This window comes from Peromyscus leucopus, chromosome 3 (assembly GCF_004664715.2).
Source record: "Peromyscus leucopus breed LL Stock chromosome 3, UCI_PerLeu_2.1, whole genome shotgun sequence".
Lineage (NCBI taxonomy): Eukaryota > Metazoa > Chordata > Mammalia > Rodentia > Cricetidae > Peromyscus > Peromyscus leucopus.
Window position 1 is genome coordinate 143,998,412 of NC_051065.1, and position 13,353 is coordinate 144,011,764.

Sequence of the window (13,353 nt, forward strand, 5' to 3'; positions counted from 1 at the left end):
ACCTTGAAATAAACCAACGGTCCAGCTACTGTCTTCCCCGCCCCACATTAACATTCAATAGAAACGGCCCCACCCAGCCACCGCCCAGCAAGCAAACTGTTAGATCTGTTTCAGAAACTTGGGGGGTTCCTGACTTAAGTGGGGTTCCAGGATGTCTCTACCAAGGCGATGATGATATTGATGGTCACAGGCCAGAGTAGAATGGCACTGTTAGAAAAAATGCTCCTCCCCCGCCTGCCCCAATCATCTTTATCTGTGGCTGGCAGATGCTGGCCCAAATCATCTTATTTAATCCTCATAATAGGCACCGCCATGAAGCAGGGTTCGTCCATTTCTTACAGATGCAGGGGCAGAGAGGTTAAGCACCTTGACCAAGGTAACAACACTGCTGAATGGCAGAGGTTAGAATCAAGCCCACCCAACTCCAAAGTTCATCCACTCAGTTTGTGGGTCAAACCACAAACTCTCTGAGCACTCCTGAGTCCTAGCTCCCCTCCAGACCATGACCCAGGCAGCCATCTTTACCTTGCTATAACAGTCACCCTTCCCCTTCATTTGTTCATTTCAATCATTTATTCATGCACTAAGTAAAAAGCCATTTACTGCATGGTCAGCATATACTATACACTGAGAAAACTAAAATAATTTTGTTTGGTGTTTGGTGATGTTTTGAAACTCTCTCTCTCTCTCTCTCTTATATATATATCAGGCTGGCTTTGAACTCTCCAGCCTCCTGCTTCCACATACTTTACCTGGCCTGGCTGAAAACAAAATATATTAGATACTGAACTGGCCTTTTCTGACGTCTGCAGTCTAAATCTTTTGGTGGTTTTAAAAACTGATAAGTACCAAGGGGATATGCTGGCAGCTCAGAGAGGGCTGTGTGGTGAAGCCTGGTCTCTAACAGGTCTTCATTGACGGCTGGCGACTGTCTTCTGCCAAGAGATGGGAAGGACTTGACATTTAGTGCCAGAAAAGACAGTAAATCCAAGACACCAAGCATGAATCTATTTAGTCTTATCAATAAAAAACCAGGAGTCAAACTGTCAGGGTAATAAATAACCTGAAAGATCAGAGAAGCAAAGGAGCAGCCACCAGTGACTTCTTACCTCTCCGGATCCTCTGACCAAATGGGGCCAAGATCCTGTCTCCACTTGCCTTATATTCCTGTCTCCACCTCCTGAGTATGCTGAGATTAAAGGTGCGAGCCTCCCAAGTGCTGGGATTAAAGGTGCGAGGCACCACCACCTGACCTCTATGGTTAACTAGTGGCTAGCTCCGCCCTCTGATTTGTCAGGCGAGCTTTATTTGTCAGAACACAAACAAAATATACAACAGCAGGCCATTTTCAGGGAAGCTGTTGTGGCTGGGGATGGGGTTACAAAGGGATATTGGGGTCTTTTAAGGGAGTGCTCTGGATGACCCAAAGGACTAGCCTTGGTCAGACAGGCCAGGGAGAGGTCACAGTTCACTCGCATCGGGAGATCAGGAGCTAAGAGAGAGGTGGGTGGGCTCAGCAGCCCTCTTCTGGTCACATTCCCGAGACTGCTGGTACCACTGTTTCTAGGGTGATGAAGACAGAGCAACCGAGGGAGAGTGGCAAGCCTGATTTCCCAGGGTTTGATGTTACCAGAGCTGTGATCCTTAGCTGTTTGTTTTGTTTTGTAACCCCTCTGAGTCTTGCTGTAAAATGGGAATCATATTGCTTAACTGAAGTGTAATGGTAAGAATTTGATGAATTGGATGCGTCAAGGAGTTCACATTCCAGGAGCATGATGGTGCAGTACTTGGTAGGCAGAGGTAAGAGAGTGCAAGGTGGAGGCTTGCCTAGGCTACAGTGAGACCCTATCTCTAAAATGCAAGGGCTGGGGTGGGGGTCTCAGTGGTAGAATGTCTGCTTAGCATGTGCAAGTCCCTGGCTCTATACCTTGTCAATGAGGAAAGAAAACCAGTTTGACATCCCCAGCAAACACTTGGATCCCAGCTTGTCCTGCTGTCCTGGAGCCTCGGTGACTGCGCTGGTTACTAACTGATTGAGAGATGAAAATAAATATTCAGCAGTCAATGTGTTGGGTATTACAGGCTCCCTCTCCATTCTTTTTTTTTTTTTTTTTTTTTTTTTTTTTTTTTTTTTGGTTTTTCGAGACAGGGTTTCTCTGTGTAGCTTTGCGCCTTTCCTGGAGCTCACTTGGTAGCCCAGGCTGGCCTTGAACTCACAGAGATCCGCCTGGCTCTGCCTCCCGAGTGCTGGGATTAAAGGCGTGCACCACCACCGCCCGGCTCCCTCTCCATTCTTAAGAGGACATCTGGGACATGTCCCCAAGTCTAGGTGAAAAGTGCTAAGGGTAAGGAGCATTTAAGCCTCCAGCATCGTGCCAGCACCCTACATGGTTCTGAGAACACACATGTGTATGCACACACACTGCTATGCAATAAACTGTAAACATAACTTGCATGATGAATGAATGAGCCTTTCTGTCTTTGGAAAGAGAACACTGATGAAGGACATTCAAGGGATGAAGGGCCCATGCGCTGGACACTGAACTTCATGCTTTCCCATCTACCCAGTCCTGAGAATTTAGAAATGAAAAAATATTTTCATTCCCTTTCAGAGAGGGAAACTACAAAATGAACATTTGACATACGTGAGCAGAACTTGCAGCCACATAGCAAGCAATTGTTGGGGCTACAGCCTTCCTTGACACTTACATGAAGGCCCACGTGCAAGACAGAAGGTCAGTCTACGGAAGAGGTGAGCTGCTTCCCAGGGAGTCCAGCACCTCCATCAAGCCTCCAGGCTGCACCTTTCTACTCTGACTTACAGCACAGTGCAGCCACTTTCTCCAGTGCGCGTGGCCATTTGTACAGGCCAGGGAGCCAGCTATCAGGGACTTTGGAAGGGCATACAACAGAAAAGCCCTGTCTTGATTGCAAGCTTGCTGTATCCACAGTCCATATTCTTTCCCCAACTTTGGGGCATCCTTGACTTCAAGGGCTTTTCTCTCCAGTAGCTTTTACCTAAGACAAGATACCATGTGTGATGGGTCCAGTGGGCAGGGGGCTCAGGACAGCCAACTGCCGTCCTGGGGTTCCCCTCTCCGGAAGACTCGAGCCTGTGACACCACTTACCCTCTTCCTTTCAGAGGCAAGATGGAGAGGAAATGAGAGCCATGTCTGCTAGCCTCTGGTTGCCCCTGTCTTGCCCAGCAAGGGAGGTGTGAGAACAGTGCTTGAGAGATGATGAACTGAGTCTGTGCCTTTCTTTCGCTGCTTACAATTCCTATACCTTGATCACCTCAACCCCAGAGGCCATCGTAAGTGATCAATCACCCTCCAGGCCAAGAGAACCGGGCCAGGGCCTCCTTCCTTTCTCCCAAGTCATGGTACCTCCATCGTGAAAATCATTTCTCTTCCATTTCCACCTCCAGTCAAGAGCCTATCAAGTCTTAGATAGTCAAGATGAGTGAGACTTTGAGGAGGAGGATGGAATGGAAGCCGTGCCTCCCTTATGCATGCTAGGCAAGCACTCTCCCACTGATCAGCACCGTAACCCAGGCATCCTTTTTATTGGTCTTTTGCCAATCAGTCTTCACATCCTATGAAATGCCTGCTTGTGTTCTACACACTTTCCTGTTAAGTTGTATGTTCTTTGGGGATCTGATGACATTTTTCATACATTCTGAACACTACATGCCATTGTTCCTCTTTGTGTGTGTGAATGTGTGTGTGTGTGTGTTTGCGCACGCACGCTCTCACATAGGCGGATAGTACATATGTGTTTCTTTGAGTGTGTGGAAGTTTTTGGTAGCACACGGCCCATCACTCTATCATATTTCAATCCCACCTGCTTTATTCTCACATGAAGTCCTTTAAGCTACTGTAACTAGTGTGGTGGTATTGTGGTCCCCAAAAATATTGTGCACCCTAATAAACTTATCTAGGGTCAGAGAACAGAACAGCCACTAGATACAGAGGCTAGAAAATGGTGCCACACACGCCTTTAATCCTAGCATTTCAGAGGCAGAAATCCATCTGGATCTCTGTGAGTTCAAGGCCACACTGGAAACAGCGAGGCATGGTGACACACGCCTTTAATCCCAAGGAGTGATGGCAGAAAGCAGAAAGGTATATAAGGCGTAAAGACCAGAGACTAGAAGCTTTTGGCTGGTTAAGCTTCAGGCTTTCTAGCAGCACAGTTCAGCTGAGAGCCATTCTGGATGAGAACTCAGAGGCTTCCAGTCTGAGGAAACAAGACCAGCCGAGAAGTTGGCCAGGTGAGGTTAGTGGTGGCCTGTTCTGTCTCTCTGATCTTCCAGCATTCACCCCAAAAACTGGCCTCAGGTTTGATTTTATTAATAAGAACTTTTAAGATTCATGCTACAAACTAGGGACAAAAGCAGATGACTTAAGAAACACACATCTGTCACAGTCCTGGGGACTAGAAATCTCAAAACAAATGACCAGTGTTGTCCCGGCCTTCCTTGGGCTCTGTCTGCTCTGTGTCCCGAGGAGATCTGGCAGTCTTTGGTGTTCAGTGACTTACAAAAGCATCCCCCTAAACCCTCCCTGCAACCCCATGTGGTGACCTCCTGGGTCTACATCTGGTCTCTTCACCTCTTAGAAGGTTCCTGCACAGGAACTCGGGTCAAGACCTCAACATATGCCTGGGTGACACAGTTCAACTCAAAATGAATAGTGACGTCTTTTTCCTCCTTTCTTGTGTGGTTATTTTTTGCCCTGTTTCTTTATCTCATAGTTACAGTTGCTGCCCACTACCAACCATATTCACCATTTACACTGTTTTACATTTATTTATTTCATTTGTGTGTATGTGCATGTACATGTATGTCACAGTGCACATGTGGAGGAGGTCAGAGGGCAGTTTCCAGGGATCTGCTCTCTCCTTCCCCCATGCGGGTCTCAGGGATCGAACTCAGGTCATTAGGCTTGGTGGCAAGCGCCTTAACCTGGAGAACCATCTCGCCAGCCCACATTTATCATTCAGAAGCATCTTTGGGCTTCGTTAGTCTTCTCCATTCTATTTCTTCTTTACTTCATTTATTCTGACCTACAGTCATCTAGGCCTTCTGCTTTTCTTTTGTTCACTCAGAATGCTCATAAAATGCTTTGCTTGTCTTCAGAAGCTGTGCATGTTCTTCTGACCCTGGTTGTACCTGCATTTCCTAAAATTTAGCCTTCACCATTATCCTCTTCAGTCACCAACACTCATTTTCTCTTCCCCATTGCATCGGTTGGAGTTACAGGCGTTGTTTAAAGTGCCTTTAAATTTCCCAGGATGGAAACGCCATTTGTGTTACTGATCCCTTATTTAATTTCTTCATAGTCAAAGTATGTCATTTGCTGGAGACCAATTAAAAGCTGCAGAGACTTGCTTTCAGGTAGATCATGTAGACAGCATGTCTTAAGTGCCAAATGTACCTGAACAGACGTGTCTCCATTTCTTAGGCTCAGAATTCAGTACACCTCCATTAGCTCAAGCTCATTAGCTGCAACTGTTCAAACAGTCCACATCTTGTCGTTCTTCTGATGCTTGCTCTATCAAATATTGAAAGACTGCATTAAGGTTTCCCACCACAATACAGAATTTTTAGTGTCTCTTCATGGTTCTTCATTTACTTTATTGTTATATATTTTTGAAGTTGTGTTAATGGTTACATGAAAGATTAATATTGTTAAATCCTGGTAAGTTAAATGTTGTTCTTCGTGCAGGATCTTTTGTTTATAAAGATTTACTTTTATTTTATGTGTGTGAGTGCCCACCTACAGGTATGTGAATGGAGTGCTCACAAAGACCAGAAGAGGGCATTAGGTCTCCTGGAACCAGTTATAGACAGTTGAGAGCTGCCTGAAGTGGGTGCTGGGAACCGAACCCAGGTCCTCTGAAAGAGCAGCCACTGCTCTGAACTGCTGAGTCGTCTCTCCAGCCCACTACTCAGTGTCTTTATGATTCTTTGTCTAATAACACTTTCTTCTTGATGTTAACATTGGGTAAATTTTGTCCAATGTTAACATCACTCATGTCTGCCATGGCTTCTCAGAAACTGGAGCAGGGGTGACCCAAGTCCCTGGGCTCCACACCAGCCTTCCTAACTGAGCAAGCCTAAGGCAGGACCTGAGAACTTGCCTTTCTAAGAAGTGCTTATGTAATGCTGCTGTGGATTGGAGATGCAGCTCAACAGCCATGCTTACCTTCAGAGCACCTGATCCCTGCCTGCCTCCACCGGGTGCTTGGTGAGTACCCTGTAAGGGCTTGAGCTGGGAGCTACTTTATTCTACCTCTCCCCATCTCTGTCCACATCGAGACTAGACTCCACCACCAAGGGATGCCAGGGAATATTTCCAGGACTCCAATCAAGAAATGTCCTCCAAAGATGAAGACCTTACTTCCAGGCTCCTGCCTGATTCTCCCACTGCCTTTTAGGAAAATCTAGCATTAAATAAAAAGAGAAGGAAGAAACAAGGGAGCTAGAGGAAGCAGGGAGTTGCTGTAGTGATATATTGTGTACCCCAATATATTGTGTACCCTAATAAACTTATTTGGGAATCAGAGGACAGATCCAGCCACTAGATTAGATGTAGAAGCAAGACCATGGTGGCACACACACCTTTAATCCTATCACTTGGGAGGCACAGATCCATCTGGATCTCTGTGAGTTCAAGGCCACACTGGGAACAGAGCCAGGCATGGTGGCACACACCTTTAATTCTAGCACTTGAGATCTCAGGTCTTTGCTTGGGAAGGACACCCAGGAAGTGATGGCAGGGAGCAGAAAGGTATATAGTGCGTGAGTGCCACCACTGTCTGGCCTCTATGTCTAATCTAGTGGCTGTTTTGTTCTCTGGTCCCCAGATAAGTTTTATTTGTTAGAACACAAATAAAACATCACCACAAGTTGCCAGCACTGGAAGTCTTTAAGGGGAAAAGAACCTTGCCCATACCAGGAGGCAGAGGTGGAAGAGTGGAAAGTTAGACCCAGGGCTCAAAAGCAGGAGATGGGGCCGCAGGGCACTTTGGTCACAGTAAGGTGTTTGTCTTGCTTGTGTGAGGACTTGAGTTCCCTTTCCAGATCTCACATGAAAATGCCAGGCGGAGTGTCTATCCGTAATCCCGACACTGGGGAGGCACAGACAGGAGGATCCTTGGCTCTCTAGACAGTGAGTGACCCTATCTCAAAGGAGAACACCCGTTCCTGAGGATGATACCTAAGGCTGTCCTCTGGCTTCCACATGAACATGGCACCCCCACTCCGTTCATGCAACTGCATAGACATGCATTAAAAAGTAACAGCAAAGCAAGAAAAAAAAAACTGGGGAACGCTGTGCGGGACCCTGGAAGCCTGAGCAGGAGGGGACACCCGGTCTGGTCCTCTTTGTCTGCTTCTCCCTTCTTACCTCAAAGACCTGTACTCCATTTCCCTCCCACTGTCCTCCTCAAAGGGAGACACTGAGACAGGTTTCTCCCTCTCCTCTCTCCACTGCATTAGTCCAAGTCCTCTCCTCCCTCTCCCCTCTCCACTCCCTCCCTCATTCAACCACTCTCATCCTGAAGTGGTCTGAGCTGCTCAGCACCCAACTCCTTGGGCGACTCTGGCAGGATGAGGACCCAGGTCAACCTAACTTACCCCCAAGGCCGCGCGGGTGGAGGGTGGGGAAGGGGAAGGCTGCTGGAGGGACTGTGGCTGATTTGCAGTTCCCCGGAGAACCCAGACTTTCTCTTAAAGGGAAAAAAAAGCAGAAAGCAGGGCCTCTGGAATGCCTCAGTTACCGTATATGCTGCCATATAAGATTCGCATTCTCCAAGCCGCGCTGGAGTCAAACTGGTGACAGAGAAAGTCCCATGTCCCTTCCACCCCACATGCACGACCACCTAGCCATCCCAGGACCCCCAGCTAACTCGAACAGAAGGCTAGTGTGTCATTAATGAGAAGAGGGAGCAGGGGCCACCCTGACGCTTCCCCTGAGGCTCATTGTTTAACAACACACCTCTGCTGCTCCAATGGCTTTGCCTATGCCAGCAAATACGGTACCCGGTGTAAGAAGCCGGCTATTCAGATCTACCTTTGAGGGTGGAGGAAGGGGTTGGAAAGACGTAAGAGGCATCAAACCTACAGCCCTCCTTCCCCTCCCCTCCCAACCCCCAGCCAAGACATCTTCTCCTTGCATCCTCCCCACCCCCCCATCTCCTGCCCTCACATATTTCTTCAGCCTTCACTCCTGACCAGAAAGGGGGTAGGAGCAAAGAAAGGTCTGGGAAAGAGTGGAGGTTGTGAGTGTTTAAAGGTGTACTAAGACAAACAACAAAGACAAAATAGAAAGAGTTAAGATGCAGTGGCCCTGCTCTTCAGCCCTTCATGAGGCTAAGGACAACGGATGAAATTGCCACCCAGGTCAGAGATGGAGGCCTCCAGATTTGTCTTCGGCCAGCCAAGTCGAGAACCAGAGAAGTACAGTGACCTTCCTAAGGTCAAACAGCCAGCTCCTGGCAGATGTCTTGAGCCTCGGGCCTGAGCTCGCCACATACCCCATACTTGGTTTTTATCCAGATACACACGAGTGCTGCTGGCTGTCTCTTCAGTCAGCCTGACAGTCTAAATTGGCCACCAGAGTCAAGGATGGGGACCTTTGATGGACAGCTCTCCTTTACAACAGGAAAAACGCACTGATTGCTCCAAGTATCCCCAAAGTTGGCAGCTTCCTTGCACAGCCCAGGGCAGCTGAAGAGACTGATATTCTGTCATTTTCTCTCTCCAACAAAGAACCAACTGAAAAATCAGCTAGACACACCAGCATCCTGAAATCAATGAGGACCAGGGGAGAGCAAGGGACCTGGGTGACTTCAGCAGGCACTGGACCACACATAGGCCGGGACTTCGGCTCTCATTAATAAAGGTCCCTGGACACGAGATGGATGGATCAGGCTTTCCGTGTCTTTTCCCCCTCCCTCTCCCCCATCCCTCTCTGTTTTTTTTTCTCACACACCGGCAAAGTCCCCTGCTGCTCACTGCCAAGACCATCTGAGGACCTGCACCAGGTTTCCATTAGCAGAGCGCATTTTTGTGCTATGGATATGAAGGAGGAGGAAAGAAAGCCAACTATTGTCCATGATGGATGGGGGCTCTCTAGACCTTCTCAGGGTGGTCCTGCTGCTGGGATGGAGACAGCCACCGGCTGGACCCTCACTTAACAGCATTCCTGCTTCCTGCCCAGCACTGTGTTGAGGGTCTGTCTGTCTGCGGCAACCAGCTTCCTTCAGCCTAGATGCACCCCTCCCCCACCCTTCCAGTTTATCAAAAATGAATGTTTCTAAGCCATCCATTGAGAATCCAAAGGGGGCAGTCCCATGAGCTTGCTCTGTGTGATATATGAGTTTGTTAGCTCATAAAATGCTCCCCCCCTTTTTTTTCAACATTTCAAATGGTCCATGTCAGTATTCCGAATGCCGAGGCTGTCTTACACAGTGTAGGTATGCATTCAGGACCTCTTATACTCACACTGATGCCACTAGATGGAAAGCCAAGCCTGGGACTTGTGTCCTCTCTGCCATGTTGAGCTCAGCCAGTGTGTGTGTGTGTGTGTGTGTGTGTGTGTGTGTGTGTGTGTGTGTGTGTGTTGGAGGGGGGGTCAAGGCAGAAAATTGAGAGTCCATGAAAACGTCTTTTAAAGCTACTTTCCTTCGGCCTGTTAACCCTATTGTTTTAAATAAAAAGGACATAGCTCCGTGAGCTTCAGTGACTGGTCAGGCCACCAGAAAATGGCAGAGAGAGAGGGAGAAAAGGAGCTACATCCCCTGACTTGGGACTCCATGGTGTTTCCATCTCTGCAAGAAGCTGAGGGGACCTAGAGCCTGTGCCCGTGGAGGGCACTGCCCACAGTGCTTTCCAGCTAGTCCTGCCATTCAGGAAATGGGTGCTTATAACACAGCCCTGAAATGCTTGAGGTCAGAGAGCCCCCAAGACAGGAATGCATCGGGGCCCATTATCCCAGTTCAATGAGGAGAAAATGGAAGCACCAAAAAGAAATGGAGCCATTCACCCCAGGTCAAATCCCAGAGGACAAAGGCGAGTTAATCAAATCCTTAATCCAGTTGAAGGGTTTTCAAAGAACTTTGGGGAGCAGGTGGGATGGCTGTCTGGAGAACCAGACCTCCCAGGAGGGTCCTGGAGAACCGTGCTCACATCCTAGCCTTTTCCTACTCCAACATGGGAGCAAAATAACCCGAGGTAATAGAAAATGTAAGAAGACCCACCAGGGTAAGCAAGTACACAGCTTCCTACATCCTTCCTCTCCGAGTCTCAGAAATTTACATATTAAAGGTTCTGAGAAGTCCTGCAGCCAAAACCAAAGCACCCAAAGTAGGAAAATTCTCCTCAAAAATGGGAGGAAGGGCGATCCAGGAGTGATGTAAGCACCAGGAACAAAGTATTCTGGGGAGCATATTTTGGAAAACAAAGCCTCAAGTCTTCCAACAGCAGAGCAAGGGTTTTGCTGCTGAGACTGTTGTGGCAAGCACAGATTGGGTGCTGAGTGACAGAGGGCGGCTGTGCGGAGGATGGGGACAGAGGCGTCTTGATAATTCCAGTTTATATTTTGCTAGTGGAGCCAATCCCTCACCCCCGCCCCAGGGGTGGCCTGATGGGAATGTTTTGGCCTGAGATGGTCTAAGCACCATCTCATGCTGACTTGCCAAGGATCCTCCAGCTCTCTAGACCTCCCAGGTGACATTTCAGAACAAATCTCCACTGAACTGGAAAGATGGCTCAGCAATTAGGGGTACTCAAGCCTTGCAGAGGACCTGAGTTCACTTCCCAGGACCCACATCAGCAGCTCACAACTTCCTGTTACTCCAGTTCCAGGGAAATCAGCACCTCTGGCCTCCACTGATGCCTCCAGCTTCTACCAGCATCTGTACTTGCATTACACACACACACATAATTTAAAATAATAAAAATAAATCTTTAAATATGAATTTTATATTTCTTTCTAGAAAGAATGTCAGGACTCCCAGTTCTTCACACACACACACACACACACACACACACACACACACACACACACGCACACATACACACACATACACACACATACACACACACACATACACACACACATACACACACACATACATACACACACACACACACACACACACACACTCATGCACGCCTATTGAACACACTCAACATGTCCCCAAGGGCTGCCTAACCCTGCACCTCATTCACCCTAGTTATACTGGGTGCTTCGTCCAGAGCATATACAATGGTAGGTAAGAGCTGGCATGTAGATCATCAGAGCAGTGTGCGCTCAACATACAAGAGGCTGTTTCTGCTCTCAGCACCACAAATTTAATGCATTAATGTATGATGATGATGATGATGATGATAATGTGGACTGTGTGAGCTAAACTGGATGCACAACCCTGTGGGTTATTTCTTAAATATATTCTTCCTTGTCTGAATGTCTATGCTGTGTGTGTGTGTGTGTGTGTGTGTGTGTGTGTGTGTGTGTGTGTGTGTGTGTGTGTGTGTGTGTGTACAGGCATGTCAGAAGATAAGCTCAGCTGTCTGCCTTTGCCTTCCAAGTTTGAATTAGGCTCTCTTTGTTGTGTACCACCACGTACATGGGGCTAGCTGAACTACGAGCTTCAAGGTCCTCACCAATATCCACCTCTCAGCTCCTGGTGGGAACAGAAATTATAAATGTGCACCACCATGCCCAGCTTTACACGGGTTCTGGGGATTTGAACTCAGGTCTTTGTACTTGCTTCACTCACCAAGTGGTCTCCCCAGACCCTTGTGGGCTATTTTAGCACTCTTTTCTGTATTTATCCGACCATCGCCTTTCTGGGGGCTGTGTCTGGACTCTCTCAACAAGCTAGGCTGTGGAGAAGTTGAGATTCCTTCAAGAATCAAGAATGCTGATGGTGAGCTGGGGATACAGCCCAAGGGTGGAGACTGTGTTTACCATGCAGGACACTTGTCCAGATTTAGCAGGTTTTGTTTTTTTAAGTGAAACATACTTTTTACATCCCTTCCTCCCCACCCTCTCCTGGCTCCCACCCTTCAGTCTACTGTGGGACCAACAAGGAGCTCTCCCAGAGTCTCCTGGGCTGGCACCCACACTGCCACCCCCTTCTCTCCCCCTGTCCTTGGCACAGCTATGCTTTCTTCTTCCCTCCCACTCCCCAGTATCTCCTGTCACCCCTTTTCGCCTCTCTGTTAACCAGAGCTGTCTTTCCATCCATTGAACGATGGGCTTTGCTCCAGCAGACTCTCGGAACCTTGGTTGGCTGGGCCCTAGACAATCCCCGGCTTCACGATTCTGATGACTCTGCGTAAGAAGTGTGTGTCTGGATGACTGTCTTCGAGGGCCAGCCTTGTCCAGTTTTCTGCTATGGAGAAACATTTGCATGTGCCTGGTGGCCGTGCCTGTGACTGCATCCTCCACTCACGGGCTTACGGGGAGGGGAGGGACGTTCGCATGGGGTGGGCTTTAGAAAGGATCTGAGCTCTAGTTAGAAACAGTCCTCTGCTCCCTGTTCAGAAAAGCACTCAGCAAACAGTCCCAGCTTGGCTTGGAGTGCCCAGATTTGTGTTGAGGATGCAGAATATAGAGAAAGGAGCCTCTTACTCTACCCACCCACGGGCCCTATATTGAATCCACCCATAGCTCTTATATTGTACACATTCAGAACACCTATACTGCACCCACCCACAGCCCTATATTGCACATCCACCCATCAGCTCTATATACTGACACTACAGCTACACTGCACAACAGCCTTATACTGCAACACACAAACACCACAATATACTGCACCCACCACACCCACAGCACCTATACTGCAACCCACCCCCCCCCACCCACAGCCCTAACTCTATACTTGCACCCACCACACCCTACACTGCACCCACCCACAGCCCTACACTGCACCCACCCACAGCCCTATACTGCACCCACCCACAGCCCTACACTGCACCCACCCACAGCTCTATTACTGCACCCACCCACAGCCTACTACAACAGTATACTGCACCCACCCACAGCTCCTTCCACTTAGCCCAGGAAAAGAAAGGCTTTGCTAGTGGGTGGGAAGGAGTGACTCCCAGAGAGAAGCTCGGGAGGCCGAGGAAAAGGTCATGACCTACTAAACACACAAGAGAAAGGGCCCCCTAGGAGAAAGAGGAAATGAGGCTGTCTCCAACTCCTGACATGTGGTTGCAATGATCAGATTCCTCAGGCTCCCAGGGACCTCCGAGGCCATCCCTCCAGCCTCCTGCTTCCACGTGGGCTGTATCCAAACCAGTCAAGACATACAGGCCTTTCTGTCCCTAC